Raw genomic sequence first — 22,063 nt, 5'->3', positions numbered from 1 at the left:
TTTGGAATGAACAATATAAGGTCTAAACTTATCACATGCAAACACAACTGCTAAGAATTCTTTTTCAGTAGTAGCATAATTTCTCAGGGCAGTATCAAGAGTCTTACTAGCATACTGGATAACATTCAATTTCTTATCGACTCTTTGCCCTAGAACAGCACCTACAACATAATCACTAGCATCGCACATAATTTCAAATGGTAAATTCCAATCAGGTGGCTGAACAATAGGTGCAGTGATCAAAGCTTTCTTAAGTATTTCAATTGCTTCTACACAATCATCATCAAAGACAAAAGGAATATCTTTTTGCAATAAATTAGTTAGAGGCCTAGAGATTTTAGAAAAGTCCTTAATGAACCTCATATAAGAACCTACATGACCAAGGAAACTTCTTATACCTTTTATGTCCTTGGGACATGGCATCTTTTCAATATCATCAACTTTGGCTTTGTCAACTTCAATACCTCTCTTAGAAATCTTATGCCCCAAGACAATGCCTTCATTAACCATAAAGTGACACTTTTCCCAATTCAGGACGAGACTAGTGTCTTCGCATATCTTCAAAACTCGATCAAGGTTGCTCAAACAATCATCAAAAGAGGATCCATAAACGAAGAAATCATCCATGAATACCTCACAAATCTTTTCAAAAAATCAGAGAATATAGCCATCATGCATCTTTGAAAGGTAGCAGGTGCATTACATAAACCAAAAGGCATACGTCTATAAGCAAAAGTACCAAAAGGGCAAGTAAAAGTAGTTTTAGATTGATCCTTCGCTGACAGAGGTATCTGAGAGAAACCAGAATAACCATCTAGAAAGCAGAAATGTGTGTGTTTAGATAGTCTTTCTAGCATTCGATCAATAAAAGGTAAAGGGTAATGATCTTTCTTAGTGGCTTTATTTAACTTACGGAAATCAATTACCATCCTATAACCTGTAATAATTCTTTGCGGGATCAATTCATCTTTATCATTAGGAACAACGGTAATACCTCCCTTTTTAGGAACACAATGGATAGGGCTTACCCATTCACTATCAGCAACCGAATAAATAATACCTGCCTCAAGGAGCTTTAGTATCTCCTTTCTTACCACTTCTTTCATCTTGGGATTTAATCGTCACTGAGGATCTCTAACTGGTTTGGCATCTTTTTCCACTGTAATTTTGTGTTGGCATAATGTGGGACTAATGCCCTTGAGATCATCCAGAGTATATCCAATAGCTGCTCGGTGTTTCTTCAGAGTTTTCAATAATCTTTCTTCTTCTTGCTTTGAAAGGTTAGGACTAATACTAACAGGATATATTTCCTTTTCATCAAGATAAGCATACTTAAGACTATCAGGTAATGGTTTGAGTTCAAACATGGGATCACCCTTGGGTGGAGGGGGATCCCCAAGAATTTCAATGGGAAGGTTATGTTTCAGCATAGGTTCCTGTTTAAGGAACACTTCATCTATTTCCCTTATTTCCTTCATAAACATATCGTTTTCATGGTCTAGCAAATATTATTCTAACGGATCAGTAGGAGGAACAGCAATGGAAGCAAGACCAATAATCTCATCCTTACTAGGTGGTTCCCTATCACGAGGTTGTCTACAAACCTTAGCAAAATTAAACTCATGAGACGTACCATCTATGCCAACGGTGACAATATCTTTTTCACAATAAATTTTAGCACTAGCTGTATTCAAGAAGGGTCTACCAAAAATAATGGGACAAAAATCATCTTGTGGGGAACCAAGAACAAGAAAATCAGTAGGGTATTTAACCTTCCCACACAAGACTTCAACATCTCTAACAATCCCAACAGGTTTAATGGTATCCCTATTAGCAAGCTTAATAGTAACATCAATGTCTTCTAATTTAATGGGTGCAATGTCGTGCATAATTTCTTTATATAGATCATAGGGTATCGCACTAGCACTAGCACCCATATCACATAAGCCATGATAACAATGATCTCCTATTTTAACAGAAATAACAGGCATGCCTATGACAGGTCTATGTATCTTAGTGTCTGGTCTAGCAATATTAGCAGTCTCACCACAGAAATAAATAACATGCCCATCTAAATCATCGTCCAAGAGATCTTTAACCACAATAATACTAGGTTCAACATTAATTTGCTCAGGAGGTGTATAAGTCCTAGTATTACTCTTACGAACAATAGTCGAAGCTTTAGCATGATCTTTTATGCTAACAGGAAATGGGGGTTTCTCAACATAAGTAGTAGGAACAATAGGATCACTATAGGTGATAGTCTTTTCTTCAACTGTAATAGGTGCAACTACTTTCACTTCAACAGGAGGATTATATTTAAACCACTTCTCTTTAGGGAGATCAACATGAGTAGCAAAAGATTCACAGAAAGAAGCTACTATCTCAGAGTCAAGTCCATACTTAGCGCTAAATCCACGAAAAGCATCAGTATCCATAAAAGATTTAACACAATCGAACTTAGGTGTCATACCTGACTCCTTACCATCATCGGAACCCCAATCTTCAGAGTTGTGTTTAACTCTTTCCAATAAGTCCCATTTGAAATCAATAGTCTTCAGCATATAAGAACCAGCACAGGAAGTATCGAGCAGGTTGCGATTATCAAGAGAAAGCCGAGCATAAAAGTTCTGAATAATCATTTCCTGAGAGAGCTCATGATTGGGGCATGAATATAACATTGACTTAAGCCTCCCCCAAGCATGAGAAATGCTTTCTCCTTCGCGAGGCCAGAAATTATATATGTAATTACGATCACGATGAACAAGATGCATAGGATAGAACTTTTGGTGAAATTCCAATTTCAATTTCTTATAATTCCAAGATCTCGTATCATCACATAGCCTATACCATGTCAATGCATCTCCCTTCAAAGATAAAGGGAAGACCTTCCTTTTGACAACATCATCGGGAATACCTGCAAGCTTAAATAATCCAGAAAGATAAGGTGTAAATCGGGATGCAATGTTCCATCTCCTGCAAATGGATTAGCTAGCGGTTTCTCTATCATACCCGAAGGAATCTCAAAGTAAATATTTTCATAAAGTTTAGTAGGTTGAGGAGCAACTCTTTGCTCTTCTGGTCGGGGTGAAGATACCCCGACCAAGTTCCACACACCAAAAGCGCTACACTCCCCGGCAATGGCGCTAGAAAAGAGTCTTGATGACCCACAAGTGTAGGGGATCTATCATAGTCCTTTCGATAAGTAAGAGTGTCGAACCCAACGAGGAGCAGAAGGAAATGATAAGCGGTTTTCAGTAAGGTTTTCTCTGCAAGCACTGAAATTGTAGGTAATAGATAGTTTTGTGATAAGATAAATAGTAACGAGTAACAAGTAAATAAAGTAAATAAATGCAGCAAGGTGGCCCAATCCCTTATGTAGCAAAGGATAAGCCTGGACAATTTCTAATAATGAGAAAGGAGCTCCCAAGGACACATGGGAATTATCGTCAAGCTAGTTTTCTTCACGTTCATATGATTCGCGTTCGGTACTTTAATAATTTGATATGTGGGTGGACCAGTGCTTGGGTACTACCCTTACTTGGAAAAGCATCCCACTTATGATTAACACCTATTGCAAGCGTCCGCCACTACAAAAGAAGTATTAAGGTAAATCTAACCACAACATTAAACATATGGATCCATATCAGCCCCTAACGAAGCATTGCATAAACTAGGGTTTAAGCTTCTGCCACTGTAGCAACCCATCATCTACTTATTACTTCCCCATGCCTTCCTCTAGGCCCAAATAATGGTGAAGTGTCATGTAGTCGACATTCACATAACACCACTAGAGGAAAAGACAACATACATCTCATCAAAATATCGAACGAATACCAAATTCACATGATTACTAATAGCAAGACTTCACCCATGTCCTCAGGAACAAACGTAACTACTCACAAAGCATATTCATGTTCATAATCAAAGGGGTAATAATATGCATTAAGGATCTGAACATATGATCTTCCACCAAGTAAACCAATTAGTATCAACTACAAGGAGTAATCAACACTACTAGCAACCCACAGGTACCAATTTGTGGTTTAGATACAAGATTGGATACAAGAGATGAACTAGGGTTTTGAGAGGAGATGGTGCTGGTGAAGATGTTGATGGAGATTGACCCCCTCCCGATGAGAGGATCGTTGGTGATGACGTTGGTGATGATTTCCCCCTCCCAGAGGGAAGTGTCCCCGGCAAAACAGCTCCGCCGGAGCCCTAGATTGATTCCGCCAAGGTTCCGCCTCGAGGTGGCGGAGTTTCGTCCCGTAAGCTTGCCCACAATTTTTTCCAGGGTAAAAGCTCTAATATAGCAGAAGATGGACACTGGAGGCCCACCAGGGGGTCCAGGAGACAGGGGGCGCACCCAGTAGGGGGGGGGGCGCCCTCCACTCTCCTGGATAGGGTGTGGGCCCCCTGGTGTATTTCTTTTGCCCAATAATTCTTATTAATTCCAAAAACATGTTTCGTGGAGTTTCAGGATTTTTGGAGCAGTGCAGAATAGGTTTCCCATGTTTGCTCCTTTTCCAGCCAGAATTCCAGCTGCCAGCATTCCCCCTCTTCATGATAAACCTTGTAAAATAAGAGAGAATATCCATAAGTATTGACATATAATGTGTAATAACAACCCATAATGCAATAAATATTGATATAAAAGCATGATGCAAAATGGACGTATCAGGCGCCATAGTGGCTCCAACTTCGGATGCGTCCAGGGCCCTGGCGCTGCTTCCCATAGCCGTCGACCATCGTGACATCTCTGTTTTCTTGCCGCCGATAGCCACTGCAACTACACCGGCTGTCGGTGTCAAAACCGGCGGATCTCGGGTAGGGGGTCCCGAACTGTGCGTCTAGGCAGATGGTAACAGGAGACAAGGGACACGATGTTTACCCAGGTTCGGGCCCTCTTGATGGAGGTAAAACCCTACGTCCCGCTTGATTAATATTGATGATGTGTGTTACAAGAGTGGATCTACCACGAGATCAAGGAGGCTAAACCCTAGAAGCTAGCTTATGGTATGATTGTTGTTTGTCCTATGGACTAAAGCCATCCGGTTTATATAGACACCGGAGAGGGCTAGGGTTACACAAAGTCGGTTACAATGGTAGGAGATTTACATATCCGTATCGCCAAGCTTGCCTTCCACGCCAAGGAAAGTCCCATCCGGACACGGGACGAAGTCTTCAATCTTGTATCTTCATAGTCTTGGAGTCCGGCCGACCATGATAGTTCGGCTATCCGGACACCCCCTAGTCCGGGACTCCCTCAGTAGCCCCCGAACCGGGCTTCAGCGACGACGAGTCCGGCGCGTATATTGTCTTCGGCGTTGCAAGGCGGGTTCTCCTTCAAACTTCATGTTCCTATCAAATAGTGTTCGGCTTCCTTATAAATGTTGCGCTCCTTGTCTTCTACGCCCAATAATGGCCTTCTTCCACGTGTCGTATGAATGCGAAAGGCTGGGGTATTTTTACATTTTACCCCCTAGCCGTGCGAATGAGCCGCCTATAAGAGAGGCGAGGATCTAGATCCAGCTCACACCATCCTCCATCCACAAGTTCTCATTGAAGTGCCTCTGACAAAAATCCATTCTACCATGGATAGTCGACGCGGCTCCTCCTCTCGCGCTCCCAGGCCTAAGCCAGGAGATTGGGGGAGATGCTCAGTTCCACACAGCGAGCTAGTGGTGCTCCAAACTGAGGGATATCTTCCCCCAGCTTTCATGGTCCCGGTTCGAGCCGGACTGGCCACCCTTAGGGGTGGAAAGCAGGCGGAGAGCGTCCCCAACCCTTCCAAAGGAGAGCGGGTATGCTTTGTCCCTTATCTAATAAGGGGACTCGGATTTCCCATACATCCGTTTCTCCGGGGGCTCCTGGAGTTCTACGGACTCCAGCTTCACCACCTCACACCTGCCTCCATTTTGCACATCGCGGGCTTCGTAGCTCTTTGCGAGCTGTTCCTGGGCATCGAGCCCCATTTTGCACTGTGGAAGAGATTGTTTTGCCTCGTACCCCATTCTCACGAGGGGTCGATATATCAAGTGGGCGGAGCCGAAATATGGCGCATCGCCGGGACCGGATATCTACCCGGCACCCCGAAGAAGGTGTCCGAAGACTGGCCTTCGGAATGGTTCTACATGGAGGACGCCCCTCTGCCGGATCCAGTTTGGATCGGCCTCCCCGAGTTCAGCAATGCTCCCTTGAAGAAACGCCTGAGTTGGCGCCCGCGGAGCCCTCAACGGGAAGATGATGGGAGCATCCATTATCTGATGGGTCGGATTAGGTTACTGGCCCACTCCGGATTGACCATGATTGGAATCATGGCCACGTGCATTATGCGAGGGGTGCAGCCACTCCAATATAGGGGCCACCCTATGTGGGATTTCAACGGGGAAGATGACGCCATCCGTCAGGGCCGCAAAGGGCCAGGCTCGGCAGCCGATCTGGCAAAGATCCTGTCCAGCTTGTACAAGGGAGAGGAGGAGGACTTCCTCCGCACGAATCCATTGAATGGATTCTCTATGAATAACCCTCGGAGCTGGGTAAGCAGATGTTCATCTACCCGATCCATACTTTCAAAGTCAGGTATCTTAATCTGTGATTTCGACGCAGGAGCTGCGCCGGGACGTGGAGGGCATACGAAGCCTAACTCCACAGCCCGAGGATCCGGAACGATCCCTTAATCCGACCTCCGAAGAGGATCCGAACATAAAGGTGGAGCTGATTGACGGGGTGTTCCACCAACTTAGCATGGACAATGCCCTAGTCGCCATTACGGCTTACCACCCCGGTTTGTTTCCGGCCTCCCAGGTGACTACGACCGAGGTCTTGACACCATCATTTGATCCGCGCTCAATTTTGACCATCCTATACTGATGGTGCATCACAGGAGGTGCCTTTAAGGCGGGAAGCTGAACCCGCGGCGGCTGACCAACAAGGGTCAGTTCGGCCAAGCAGGCGGAAGAGGAGTGCGATGCGAACCGAAACGTCGCCGCAACGGTACGGAGCACAGCTATTTTTAAGGGAAGGATCCCTAGGAGGTATATTAATGCTCATAACTTTTCCAGAAAGAGCGCTCGCCGGACAGTGTCCGGAGAGGTTGCCAATCAAGCCTCCGCCAGCCATGCTCCAACGCATGGTCCGGAAGGGGAGGCGAATACAAGGCATGAGCCGGACGCTCCTCCGACGGAGGATGCCGACAGGCTGTCCGCCACCCGGTCTGAGGTGGAGAGCGCCATGAATCACAGGCGTCGCTGGACAGTTCTTCGTGACGTGTGTTTCTCCCTGGAGGCATTAAATGCCTTTGATGCGGGAAACACGCACCTCTGTGCCGCTCAATATGGGTTAACCAGAGCCATGGAGCAGTATGTGGAAGACATACGGGTAAGTAATTTTAATAGTTATATATGCAAGTAGCCCCCGAGACTTAAAATAGTTAAAATAACTGATTTAAGGATCATTTATTATGCAAGATCTTACAGAGAAGAATACCCACCTGTCCCAGGAGCTCCAAGAGTGCAAGGCCCAACTTGAGGCCGCACTGGCCGCCACAGGGGGAGCCACAGAGACCCCCGCTGGTAAGACGTACTTCGAAAAGATAAGTAATGAACAAAGTGCGACGTGTGCGTAAATCTGACAATAATATTGCAGAGGGCGCCGGACTAGATCCGGACAAGCAACAGCTACTGAGTCAGCTAAAGGCCGGCGAGAGGGTGCTTATGAAGGTGCAGCAGGAGAGGAACAAGCTCCAAGGTGCCCACATCCAGCTAGGAGAAGAGCTGAAAGATGTTCGGGCCTAGCTGTCTGGCTCCATGAAGGAGAATCAGCGGCTTCGTCGCGGCATTTATAGTAAGTGCTTGAGCAAATTCCTTTGAAAAGAAGAATTCGGCGAGGAAGTCGATTGACAGAAATGTGTCTTTAGATGTGCTCACAGGTCGCCCTGCGGAGGAAATGCCTGGTTCAACGGGTGACCAACTTCCCGAGCTGGTGCAACTGCTCGAACGTGTTCGGCAGGCGATGAGTGGCATCGTTCAGGCTTTATGGCCTTCCGTCTCCCTACCCGAGGGCCTTGGAGGGCTTGCTGAGAAGCTTCAGGGAGCACAGCGACGCCTCCATCTGTGGAAAATATCGGCCTGCCGTCAAGGCGCCAGGGAGGCCTGGGGCATGGTGAAGACGCGGTACCCGAAGGCTGACCCAAACCACATGGCCGAGGTCGGACCTGCGGGGCCTGATGGGAAGGAGATCCCTGTGAGCTTGATGTACGGCCAAGTAGAACTGGCCGCGAAATATTCCCAACAGGACTGTAAATTAGACAGCCTGTTAGATGGGATTGAAGAGGAGTACAATCAGTCAGTTTGACGATGTAATTTGAAATGACATGTAAAATGCCTTCTAGCCGGATTGTAGATCGTTTGTCTTTGAGGACCTTTTCGCTTCAACCTCGGGACCCAACAGTCCGGAGTGTGTCCGAATACCCTTACAGTTATAGAAGAACCGGGGCATGCATGGAGACAAGGCGTCAGGGTCATAATTGCTTTATCAGACAAGTGCCCAACTAGCTATGTTATATTACATGGTTAGTAAGAAACATCTTCCAGGGAGAATAGTTCCGTTAAGGGTTCCTTTCCCTGGGAGGCATGCCCTAAAGTGCATGTCCGGTCTGCGAAAATAGCAGAAAAAGCATCTGGGGGCAGATAAATAAGTAAGTAATAAATCATCTTTCAAGTCACCGACCGAATATTCTCTTAAGAACGCTAGCTTTCGGCTTCACCCAGTCTGAGGTACACATCCGGCTGACCCGACAGTAAGAATCGCAGAGGTGCTCCCTTTACCTCCTAGCCGAACAATCGGGAACATAGGGGTAAGCACAGGAGCCAGGCAACCTAGCTTGGCCAAAGCTTAAGTCATATGATGCATATAATGGTGAATAAAAGGTACATGCGGAAGTATGACACATGTGTTGGGCATGAAGCCCGTATGAATAAGCTTCTGTTAAAGAAGCCCCCAGGTATAATGAGTGCTAGGAGCACATCAAGTGTGTGCGAACAATGCGCAAATCAGCCTATAAAAGGTATTGAAAAGAAAAAAAGTGGGAAGAAGGAGGGAAACAAGAGATAGTGAAAATGTAAAAAGGTGGACGGAGGAGTGAGACGAACTCTGAGTCCGGCGTTAGGCGTAGAATCTTCGGAGACGGGCTGTGTTCCATGGGTTCGGCTCGAGTCGGTTGTCAGAGGCGTTACGTAGACGGTATGCTCCGCCGGTCAGGACTTGGTCAATGATGAAGGGGCCTTCCCACTTGGGCTTAAGTTTGTCCTTTTTCTTGTCCGGCAGGCGTAGAACAAGTTCGCCAACATTGTAAGTTTTGGCCCGTACTTCTCTGCTTTGATGTCTTCGAGCCTGTTGCTGATAAAATGCGGAACGAGCTTTTGCCACGTCCCGCTCCTCCTCTAAGGCGTCCAAACTGTCCTGTCGATCCAACTCGGCTTCTCTTTCTTCGTACATGCGCATGCGAGGTGAGTCATGAATTATATCGCAGGGCAGAACTGCCTCTGCGCCGTATACCATGAAAAATGGTGTGAATCCGGTAGTTCGGTTTGGCGTGGTCCGCAGCCCCCAGAGTACGGAGTCGAGCTCCTCTACCCAGTGCGTGTTAGATTCCTTGAGGGACCGCACTAGTCTTGGTTTGATGCCGCTCATGATTAGACCATTTGCTCGCTCGACTTGACCATTGGTTTGGGGGTGATAGACTGAAGCGTAGTCGAGCTTGATGCCCATGTTTTTGCACCAGAGTTTAACCTCGTCGGCCGTGAAATTCGTGCCGTTATCCGTGATGATGCTGTGGGGGACGCCAAAACGGTGTACTACCCCGGATATGAAGTCTATCACAGGTCCGGATTCTGCCGTTTTAACCGGCTTGGCCTCAATCCATTTGGTGAATTTGTCCACCATGACCAATAAGTATTTGTGCTTGTGGGTTCCTCCTTTAAGGGGTCCAACCATGTCAAGCCCCCAGACCGCAAATGGCCAGGTGATGGGTATAGTTTTGAGGGAGGTGGGTGGCATGTGGCTCTGGTTAGCAAAGAGCTGGCAACCGACGCATCGTTGGACTAAGTCCTGAGCATCTGCCCGGGCTGTTGGCCAATAAAATCCTGTACGGAAGGCCTTGCCTACAAGGGCCCGGGCTGCAGCATGGTGCCCGCCGAGTCCGGCGTGAATTTCAGCCAGGAGATTTCTCCCTTCCTCTTCGGAGATACACCTTTGAAGGACTCCGGTTGTGCTTTTCTTATAAAGTTCTCCCTCATGGACCTTGTAGGCTTTAGATCGCCGAACTATGCAGCGAGCCTCATTTTGGTCTTCGGGAAGTTCCTGCTTGATTAGGTTGGCTAGGAATGGTTCCGTCCACGGGGCAATTACTGCCATTATTTCGTGGGCTGAAGGTGTTATTTCATTGGCTGAGCCGCTAATTGTGTCAGAATTGTCTGAGTTAGGTGCTGCAGCTGGTTCCAGATTGTTATTTCCGGACTCCTCTTCCCATAATATGGATGGCTTAAAGAGCCATTCCAGGAAGATGTTTGGAGGGACGGCATCGCGTTTTGCACCGATGCGTGCCAACACGTCTGCTGCCTGGTTGTTATCCCGGGCTACATGGTGGAATTCGAGTCCTTCGAACCGAGCTGACATTTTTAGGACGGCGTTGCGGTAAGCTGCCATTTTTGGATCTTTACCGTCAAAGTCTCCATTTACTTGGGATATTGCGAGGTTTGAATCCCCGCGCAACTCGAGGCGTTGAATGCCCATGGAGATTTCCATCCGGAGACCGTGTAGAAGGGCCTCGTATTCGGCTGCGTTGTTGGAGTCCATGTACATTATTTGAAGTACATATTGGACTATGTCTCCAGTTGGGGACGTCAAGACGACGCCAGCCCCCAAGCTAGCCAACATTTTGGATCCGTCGAAATGCATGATCCAATTGGAGTATGCGCCGTACTCTTTAGGGAGTTCGGCTTCGGTCCATTCGGCGACGAAGTCAGCCAGAACTTGCGATTTTATAGCCCGCCATGGTTTGTAGGTTATGTCAAATGGTAAGAGCTCAATGGCCCATTTTGCAATCCTGCCCGTTGCGTCGTGATTGTTTATAATATTGTTGAGAGGTACTTCGGAACACTCTTGAAAGTAGTGTCGCAGCTTCCGGGATGCCATGAACACCGCATACGCTATATTTTGATAATGTGGGTACGGGGACTTGCATGGAGTTAGGACAGTGGATACGTAGTACACTGGTTTTTGGAGAGGGAATCTGTGCCCTTCTGTTTCTCGTTCGACGATGAGTACCGCGCTGACAACTTGATGTGTTGCTGTGATATATAATAACATAGGTTCGCCCAGGTTGGGCACAGCCAGGACCGGATTTGTTGCCAGTATGGCTTTTATTTCTTTGAGTCTGGCTGTGGCAGCATCCGTCCATTCGAAATGTTCGGTGCGCCGGAGGAGGCGATAGAGGGGCAGAGCCTTTTCTCCCAAACGGGAGATGAAGCGACTTAAAGCCTCTACGCATCCGGTTAGTTTTTGTATTTTCTTGAAGTCTTTTGGAATATCCAATTGTGACAGAGCTCGGATTTTGGCTGGGTTTGCTTCAATTCCTCTACCGGATACAATGAAGCCCAAGAGCTTTCCGGCTGGTACTCCGAAGACGCATTTTTCCGGGTTGAGCGTAATGTCATATGCTCGGAGGTTGTCAAATGTCACCCTCAAGTCTTGGACTAGAGTTTCGACGTGTTTGGTCTTGACAACCACATCGTCTACGTATGCCTCTACTGTTTTGCCTATCTGGGTAGCCAGACAAGTCTGAATCATGCGCTGATATGTTGCGCCGGTGTTTTTGAGTCCGAAGGGCATTGTGTTGAAGCAGAATGGCCCGTATGGAGTAATGAATGCCGTTGCAGCCTGGTCTTTCTCTGCCATCTTGATTTGATGGTATCCGGAGTATGCGTCGAGGAAGCACAATGAATCGTGCCCTGCAGTAGCATTGATGATTTGGTCGATGCGAGGGAGAGGGAAAGGATCCTTTGGACAGGCCTTGTTAAGGTCCTTGAAATCGACACAGAGGCGCCAGGATTTGTCCTTTTTGGGTACCATTACTAGATTGGCTAGCCAGTCCGGATGTTTTATATCCCTGATGAATCCGGCTTCTAAGAGTTTGGCTAGCTCCTCTCCCATTGCCTATCTTTTGGGTTCGGAAAATCGCCGAAGAGCTTGTTTGACTGGCTTGAATCCTTTTAGGATATTTAGGCTGTGCTCTGCCAGCCTGCGTGGGATTCCTGGCATGTCTGAAGGGTGCCAGGCAAAAATGTCCCAATTTTCCCGAAGGAATTCTCGTAGTGCGGCTTCGACATCAGGACTTAATTGTGCCCCAATGGAGGCCGTCTTTGTGGGGTCCGTTGGATGGACATGAAATTTGACTATTTCGTCTGCTGGTTTAAAAGAGGTGGACTTGGACCTCTTATCGAGTATCACATCGTCCCTATCCACCGTGGAGCGCAGCGTGGTTAGTTCCTCTGCGGCTAGGGCTTCGGACAATGCCTCGAGGCCAGTGCGGCTATCTTATTTTCAGCGCGGAGTGCTGTATCTGGATCGCTTGTGAGAGTGATTATTCCATTGGGTCAGGGCATTTTGAGCTTCATGTACCCGTAATGGGGTATAGCTTGGAAGCTTGTGAATGCCTCTGGCCCTAACAAAGCGTGATATCCGCTGCCGAATGGGGCCACTTGGAACGTGACCTCTTCGGACCTGTAATTTTCCGGTGAGCCGAACACTACATCAAGTGTAATTTTTCCTATGCAGCGTACTTCTTGACTAGGAATTATTCCCCTGAAGGTTGTGCTGCTTCGCTCAATGCGGCTCCAGTCAATTTCCATTTTTTGAAGGGTTTCCTCGTAGATGAGGTTTAATCCGCTGCCACCATCCATGAGTACCTTAGTAAGACGAAAACCGTCCACTATCGGACTAAGGACCAATGCGGCTGGTGCTCTAGCTGTTCGGAATTTAGGTTCGTCGCTGGCATTGAAGGTGATAGCCGTGTCGCTCCATGGATTTGTTGTTGCTACTTGGTATACTTCAGCGAGGCTACGGATTGTTTGTTTCTGCATGTTATTTGATGCGAAAGTCTCGAAGACTGTTAATACCATACTGGTACTGCTGGGTTGGTTTCCCGGGGCTAAAAAGCCTTCGCCACTTTTGGCCACCTGCCGTAGTATCCAACATGCTCGAAGGCTATGTGTTGGAGTGGCGCCCTCCGTACTGTGGATTTTGCAGGGTCCGTTAAGCATCCCTCCAGTACGGTTCCGTACCCTTTAGGGTTTTTTTGCTTTTTGGTTTTTAACCCAGGTGCTTGTATATGACGCACCCTTTTATTTCGGACTGGGGTTGTATTCAGGGCCGGATTGTCCCAAAACCTAGTTTCGGTTTTCCAGGCACTCTCCATCGCACAGTATTTTTGTACAATGGTCGCTAGGTCGGTGAAGCGTGTAACTTCGCGACGACTGATGGCGTTTATGATTCCCTTGTCCATGCAGTTGTTGCAGAAGATTGAAATCGCGCTCTCTTCACGGCAGTCCTGTATCCTATTCATAACCAGGAGGAATCTGGCCCAGTAATGATGTACTGCTTCATCGGGCTCTTGCCGTATTTGAGATAGATTGCTTATGTTTGGGTGGGTGGGTGGAATTAAGTCCGGAACCCCGCCCGATCTGAGGCTCAAAGGCCAAGAGGCTTCCGGATTCGGAAGCTTGGTTTGCTGAACGCTTTCCAACAAATCTGGTCTAATGCCTGACTTTAGGTTCAGCATTTGATTAGCATCCATCCCTCCACGGAAATCCGGCATGGAGGGATCGGGAATCCGGACATAGTTGGTTTTTAACATAGAAGAAGAGTCGCCGCATTGTTCCTCTACCACAACAACGTGGTGGGTAACCTGGGGAGAGTTAATTTCTCTCAGATCGGTTTTAAGCCCGATCTGATCGTAGTTGGTAGCGACTCCCAGGGCAGCGATGCGATCTGAGAGCCCGTTTACCGAGGAGAGCTCGATCGGATCTAGCTGCTCGGCGAATTCCGAGCTGACGTGAAGATCGCTTTTAATGACCTGAGAGGTCATTGTCGGAGCGGTGGCTGAACAGGCGGTCATAAGAAAACCGCCTAGCCAGATAGTCTGGCCGGCGGCCAAAGCTCCCTTGACGACGGTGTCGTCTTTAAAGACGGGAAAAGGCATCCTTCCTGATGGTGACGGCACAGAGGAACTCTCAATGAAAGCACCAATGTCGGTGTCAAAACCGGCGGATCTCAGGTAGGGGGTCCCGAACTGTGCGTCTAGGCGGATGGTAATAGGAGACAAGGGACACAATGTTTACCCAGGTTTGGGCCCTCTTGATGGAGGTAAAACCCTACGTCCTGCTTGATTAATATTGATGATGTGTGTTACAAGAGTGGATCTACCACGAGATCAAGGAGGCTAAACCCTAGAAGCTAGCCTATGGTATGATTGTTGTTTGTCCTATGGACTAAAGCCATCCGGTTTATATAGACACCGGAGAGGGCTAGGGTTACACAAAGTCGGTTACAATGGTAGGAGATCTACATATCCGTATCGCCAAGCTTGCCTTCCATGCCAAGGAAAGTCCCATCCGGACACGGGACGAAGTCTTCAATCTTGTATCTTCATAGTCTTGGAGTCCGGCCGACCATGATAGTTCGGCTATCCGGACACCCCCTAGTCCGGGACTCCCTCACCGGCCTCACCGACTCGACAGCTGGAGCTGCCTACTTCACCGGGCTGCAACATATGCCATACACTCATCTCAAATCACTTTATTTAGGCGTTAGTTGTCTGAATTTTTATTCTGTGCCTATCAATTCCCAATGGGAAGTAGCACCCCTCAAGGTGGTGGAGCTCCTAGGCTGCCGGTTGGCTGGTGTCTAACATAAGGGTGCGGGGGTGCAAGTTCATCGCGGAAGCAGTGCTTAGGTGGCTATCTTAGAGTTGCGTGGGTTGAAGGTACTGCCGCCGCCGGATCTGGATGACAGCGAGTCTTTGTGGATTAGCCAGGGGCGGTGCAACCATGGCAGTGTGGTGGGGCGGGGAGCGGGGTTTTGGTCAGAGCTCTCGCGGCCAGGGATGGCGGAGGCAGACTGCTTTGCCAATGGTCGCTGGCTCTTCTGGGAAGATTTTGAACAGTGTCAGCCGAGAGGCACCAGACGACCATCAAGCCATCCGGCGTAGAACGGGCAGTAGCAAAATAAAATAAAATCATGTGACCCCAATTTAGTTTTCAGTCAATAGACATGTGACCACTCTTGTACCTTACTGTTGATCTCTTACGGTATTTCTTCAGATCAGAGATATCTATCGTTCTTAACATTTTGAGTTCTGCATCTTCAGCCACACCGTCTTCCTTCTCAACGCAGCTACTCCAACAAGGGAAGCATACACCAGAAGGGAGATATAGTCCCCACTCAATAGTTCCCTACATCAAATGTGCATGCCCAACATGGACAACCACCACAACTGCAGGGCCATCAACAAGTCAGAACATGATGCTCACTCCTATGGATGGCGGCCAGATAGGTTGTACCCTCATCTTACTTGTGTGCAACATTTATGGCTTTGTTATTCATCTAAGCATGGAAAATAGTGATGACCCACAAGTATAGGGGATCTATCGTAGTCCTTTTGATAAGTAAGAGTGTCGAACCCAACGAGGAGCTGAAGGAAATGATAAGCGGTTTTCAGCAAGGTATTCTCTGCAAGTACTGAAATAAGTGGTAACAGATGGTTTTGTGATAAGATAAATTGTAACGAGCAATAATTAACTAAAGTAAATAAAGTACAGCAAGGTGGCCCAATCCTTTTTGTAGCAAATGACAAGCCTAGACAAACTCTTATAATAGGAAAAGCACTCCCGAGGACACATGGGAATATCGTCAAGCTAGTTTTCATCACGCTCATATGATTCGCGTTCAGTACTTTGATAATTTGATATGTGGGTGGACCGGTGCTTGGGTACTGCCCTTACTTGGACAAGTATCCCACTTATGATTAACCTCTATTGCAAGCATCCGCAACTACAACAAAAGTATTAAGGTAAACCTAACCATAGCATGAAACATATGGATCCAAATCAGCCCCTCACGAAGCAACACATAAACTAGGGTTTAAGCTTCTGTCACTCTAGCAACCCATCATCTACTTATTACTTCCCAATGCCTTCCTCTAGGCCCAAATAATGGTGAAGTATTATGTAGTCGACGTTCACATAACACCACTAGAGGTTAGACAACATACATCTTATCAAAATATCGAACGAATACCAAATTCACATGACTACTAATAGCAAGACTTCTCCCTTGTACTCAGGAACAAACGTAATTACTCACAAAGCATATTCATGTTCATAATCAGAGGGGTAAAAATATGCATAAAGGATCTAAACATATGATCTTCCACCAAATAAACCAACTAGCATCAACTACAAGGAGTAATCAACACTACTAGCAACCTACTAGCACCAATCCCGGACTTGGAGACAAGAATTGTATACAAGAGATGAGCTAGGGTTTGGAGATGAGATGGTGCTGGTGAAGATGTTGATGGAGATTGCCCCCCTCCCGATGAGAGGAGCGTTGGTGATGACGATGGTGATGATTTCCCCCTCTCGGAGGGAAGTGTCCCCGGCAGAACAGCTCTGCCGGAGCCCTAGATTGGTTCCGCCAAGATTCCGCCTCGTGGCGGCGGAGTCTCGTCCTGAAAGGTTCTCTCCTATTTTTTTTCTCATCGGAAGACTTCATATAGGAGAAGATGGACGTCGGAGAGCCACCAGGGGGCCCACGAGGTAGGGGGCGCGCCCAGGGGGGGCACCACCACCCTCATGAGCAGGGTGTGGGCCCCCTGGCCTTCATCTTTGGCGAAGATTTTTCTTTATTTATTTTATGGTATTCCGTGGGGTTTCAGGACTTTTGGAGTTACGCAGAATAGTCCTTCAATATTTGCTCCTTTTCCAGCCCAGAATTCCAGCTGCCGGCATTCTCCCTCTTTCATGTAAACCTTGTAAAATAAGAGAGAATAGCCATACGTATTATGACATAACGTGAAATAACATCCCATAATGCAATAAATATTGATATAAAAGCATGATGCAAAATGGACGTATCAACTCCCCCAAGCTTAGACCTCGCTTGTCCTCAAGCGAAAAGCCGATAACAATAAATATGTCCTCATGTTTAGAGGTAGAGGTGTAGATAAAAATAAAATACGGACATGAAGGCATCATGATTATTTCATAACCGCAACATAAATAGATTTTGTCATATGATTACTCATGTTCAAGTGATGATCTTTTCAAAAAGCCAAAGTATGAATCAGAAACCTTATTAGGCACCAACAAATTATACCCTCAGTCATTGAAGCAATTGCAATTTAGCATAACATCGGAAAGAGTCTATGTCAGAGCTTAAAAGCAAGTCCACATACTCAACTATCACTTAGTCCTTTATAATTGCTAACACTCACGCAATACTTGTGGTTATGGAGTTTCAACCGGACACAGAGAAAGATAGGGGCTTATAGTTTTGCCCCACAACCTTTTACCTCAAGGGTAATGTCAACAATAATAATTCATGCTCCCCCACATCCAGTTAGATATATATATATATATATATATATATATATATATATATATCATGTTCTTTCCAACATGCTGAGCTTGCCAAAAGATAAAATAAAAAGGATAAGGTGAAGATCACCGTGACTCTTGCATAGGGTAAAGAATAATAATAAAAGATAGGCCCTTCGCAGTGGGAAGCAGAGGTTGTCATGCGCGTTTAGGGTTGATGCACAAAATCTTAATGCAAAAGAACGTCACTTTATATTGCCCCTTGTATGTGAACCTTTATTATGCAGTCCGTTGCTTTTATTGCGTCCACAACAAGTTCATACAAAGCTTATTTCTCTACACTAATAAGTCATGCATATTTAAAGAGCAACTTTTTATTGCTTGCACCAATGACAACTTACTTGAAGGATCTTACTCAATCCATAGGTAGATAGGGTGGACTCTCATGGCAAAACTGGTTTAAGGTTTTTGGAAGCACAAGTAGTATTTCTACTTGGTGCTGAGAATTTGGCTAGCATGAGGGGGAAAGGCAAGATCAACACGGTAGAGGATCCATGACAACATACTTTATCTCAGATATAAGAAAACATAACTCATTATGTTGTCTTCCTTGTCCAACCTCAACTCTTTAGCATGTCATATTTTAATGAGTGCTCCCAATCATAAAAGATGTCAATGATAATATATCTATATGTGAAACCTCTCCTTCCTTATTACTTCCTATTAATTGCAATGATGACCAAAGCTATATTTACCAACTCCCAACAACTTTTAATCATCATACTCTTTCTATGTGGAGTCATTACGTTCACTAAGATCAATATGAACTCTTTGATTCTTTTTATTCTTTTTCTTCTAATCACCCAAGATGATGGCAAAATACTCAAGCCCTTGACTCAACACTAATCTTTATTATATAGCTCACGGACTCGATTACAAAGAAGGATCATAAAGTAAAACTCAAAACTAGATCATGCCATGACTTTATTTTACTAAATCAAGATACTACTAATAGGACTGACCTAAGAAAAGCAGTAAAGATAGGAGTTGTGATGGTGATACGATACCAGGGCACCTCCCCCAAGCTTGGAAGTTGCCAAGGGGAGTGCCCATACTGTAGGACCTTGAAGTATGTCTAGAGGGGGGGGGTGATTAGACTACTTGACCAATTAAAAACTTAACCTTTTCCCAATTTTAGAGTTTGGCAGATTTTAGCTATCTTGGGACAAGTCAAGCAATCATCACACAATTCAAGCAAGCATGCAAAGAGTATATAGGCAGCGGAAATAAAAGCATGCAACTTGCAAGAAAGTAAAGGGAAGGGTTTGGAGGATTCAAACGCAATTGGAGACACGGATGTTTTTGGCGTGGTTCCGATAGGTGGTGCTATCGTACATCCACGTTGATGGAGACATCAACCCACGAAGGGTAACGGTTATGCGAGTCCATGGAGGGCTCCACCCATGAAGGGTCCACGAAGAAGCAACCTTGTCTAACCCACCATGGTCGTCGCCCACGAAGGACTTGCCTCACTAGCGGTAGATCTTCACGAAGTAGGCGATCTCCTTGCCCTTACAAACTCCTTGGTTCAACTCCACAATCTTGTCGGAGGCTCCCAAGTGACACCTAGCCAATCTAGGAGACACCACTCTCCAAGAAGTAACAAATGGTGCGTTGATGATGAACTCCTTGCTCTTGTGCTTCAAATGATAGTCTCCCCAACACTCAACTCTCTCTCATAGGATTTGGATCTGGTGGAAAGAAGATTTGAGTGGAAAGCAACTCGGGGAAGGCTAGAGATCAAGATTCATATGGTAGGAATGGAATATCTTGGCCTCAACACATGAGTAGGTGGTTCTCTCTTAGAAATGGTAAGTTGGAAGTGTAGGTTTGTTCTGATGGCTCTCTCCATGAATGAAGAGGAGGTGGAGGGGTATATATAGCCTCCACACAAAATCTAACCGTTACACACAATTTACCAAACTCGGTGGGACTGATTCAACAGACTCGGTCGGACCGATTTAGTAAACCTAGTGACCGTTAGGATTTTCGGTGGGACCGACATGCAACTTGGTAAGACCGATTTGGTTAGGGTTAGGGCATAATGTAATCTCGGTAAGACCGATCACACAAACTCGGTGAGACCGATTTTGGTAATAAGCTTTCCAGAGAGTTGGTCAGGTAAACTCGGTGGGACCGATTTGCTCTTTTCGGTGAGACCGAAATGTTACAAAAGGGAAATAGAGAGTTTACATTGCAATCTCGGTGGGATCGATCGCTCACATTCGGTTAGACCGAAATGTTACGAAGGGAAACAGAGAGATTACAAATCCATCTCGGTGAGACCGAGATCCCTATGAGTAGGACCGATTTGCCTAGGGTTTGTGGCAGTGGCTATGACATCAGAACTCGGTGGCGTCGGATAGAAAGAATCGGTGTGACCGATTTTGGCTTTAGGTTTAGGTCATTTGCGGATGTGAGAAAGTAGTTGAGGGTTTTTGGAGCATTTCACCAAGCACATGAAGCAAGAGGCTCATTAAGAACCTCATCCCTCCTTGATAGTATTGGCTTTTCCTATAGACTCAATGTGATCTTGGATCACTAAAATGTAAAATGAAGAGTCTTGAGCTTTTGAGCTTGAGCCAATCCTTTGTCATTAGTATTTTGAGGGATCCACTTTCATCATCCATGCCATGCCATTCATTGAGCTTTCCTGAAATAATAGTCTTGGAATAGCATTAGCTCAATGAGCTATATGTTGTTATGAATTACCAAAACCACCTAGGGATAGTTGCACTTTCAATCTACCCCTTTTTGGTAATTGATGACAACATATAGATCAAAGCTTCGACAAATGATAATATGATTGAAAAACATCGTCGCTTTGAGAAGTATGTGATAAGTAAGAGCTGCCCCTAAATTTGTGCATAGTTTAGGATTTGCTTTGGACTGCAAATGCACAAGGAATTAGGCTCATGGGTTACTCTTCCATGTCACATACATCTTGGTGGAGCGCTCAAAATGATAAAGATTGAATACATGCACTCATCACCAAGCAAAGTGAATGATCACATATGGATAGGTAAGATAATATCATCAAACATGCATAAGTGTAGCTTATGATCAAACACATGATCATCAATGTCTCACAAAAACAGCATAGTATCTCAAGCATTCAAAAGCAAACAAAGTTTAACCACCAAAGCAAGAGAGAACAAAAGCAACACACACTCTCTCTCGAAGCCTATGATCTATACATTTTTCTCCCCCTTTGGCAACAAGTTACCAAAAAGTTCATAGAAAATGCATAGTGCTAGATCGACTCTCAGGCTTGATCTTCAGGTGGTGGTGTAGAGATGGCTCCTTGGACGAAGGCTTCAGTTGAAGTGGATGGAGCTGGAGGAGTTGGTGCTGGAGCTGGTTGCACTGGAGATGTAGGAGCTGTAGCTGGTGCAGATGATGTGGCTCTGGTGTCTGTCACAGGCACTGCAGCTGACCTCTGAGCTCTAGGCACTCTGGCAAATACATTAGTGGTGTCTTGCCCTTCCTCTCCTGCATGTCATCCTGTAGCTGCTCCACAACTGACTGAATCTCAGTTACTTTGACATCTAGATCATAGAATTTTTGTTCCATGATTCTTTCCAAGCTCTCATGATTTTGAGTGAGGGTGGCCAATCCCTTCTCAATCCTCAGTGTTGATGCTATCAAGTAACCAAGCTGCTCCTGCCTGTTCTTCAAAAAGTACTCAGATGCTTCCTCTTGAGTTGGCATCTTGGTAGCCTTCTCTTTCCTTGTCTTCTCCTTCTTCTCTTGAGCTTGTACTGATGATGGTTCATTCTCATTCATGACAACCTGATTGTCCTCAAATTCTAGATAGAGAACAAAATGTTCCTTATCCAATAGATATATTCCTGTGCCCATCTTTGAGTTAATCAACTCCTGAATCTGAGGGGCATATCCACAACTTCTCTTCTGGTCTGCAGCAGTCCTCTTAATGGTCTCAACCATAAGGCTCATGACCTTGAATTTCTGTGGCACATCAAACAAATGCAACATGTTGATTGCATGACCTCTAATCATGTTGTGGTCACCAGACTTGGGCAACAAAGTGTGCCTTAGGATCCAGTTGATTGTTGGAAGCCCTGACAGAAGAAAGTGGACTGACCCAAACTTATGTGTCTAAATAGCTTTGTCTAGGATCTCCTTGTACATGTGTTCCATGGAATTGTGGTCCATCTTCTTCTTGGCATAGACATGCAAGTCATCTTCACTCTCCTTTGGGGCATTGATCAGTTTTGCCCATTCCTCAACGGTTGACTGGTACCTTGTACCTTCAGACATCCAAACTATCCTCCCATCTGGATAGAAGTGTGCCGTGGAGTATAATTGCATAATGAGTTCAT

The 22,063-nt window shown here is 45.9% G+C and overlaps 1 pseudogene; it reads right to left on the bottom strand.

The window, feature by feature from the left end:
* Positions 1-22,063, bottom strand: part of LOC123139283 (uncharacterized) — a 123,625-nt pseudogene that overhangs the window by 38,640 nt on the left and 62,922 nt on the right.

This window comes from Triticum aestivum, chromosome 6B (assembly GCF_018294505.1).
Source record: "Triticum aestivum cultivar Chinese Spring chromosome 6B, IWGSC CS RefSeq v2.1, whole genome shotgun sequence".
Classification (NCBI taxonomy): Eukaryota; Viridiplantae; Streptophyta; class Magnoliopsida; order Poales; family Poaceae; genus Triticum; species Triticum aestivum.
Note: the sequence above shows the minus strand (reverse complement) of the source record. Positions and strands in the feature narration are given on the sequence as shown.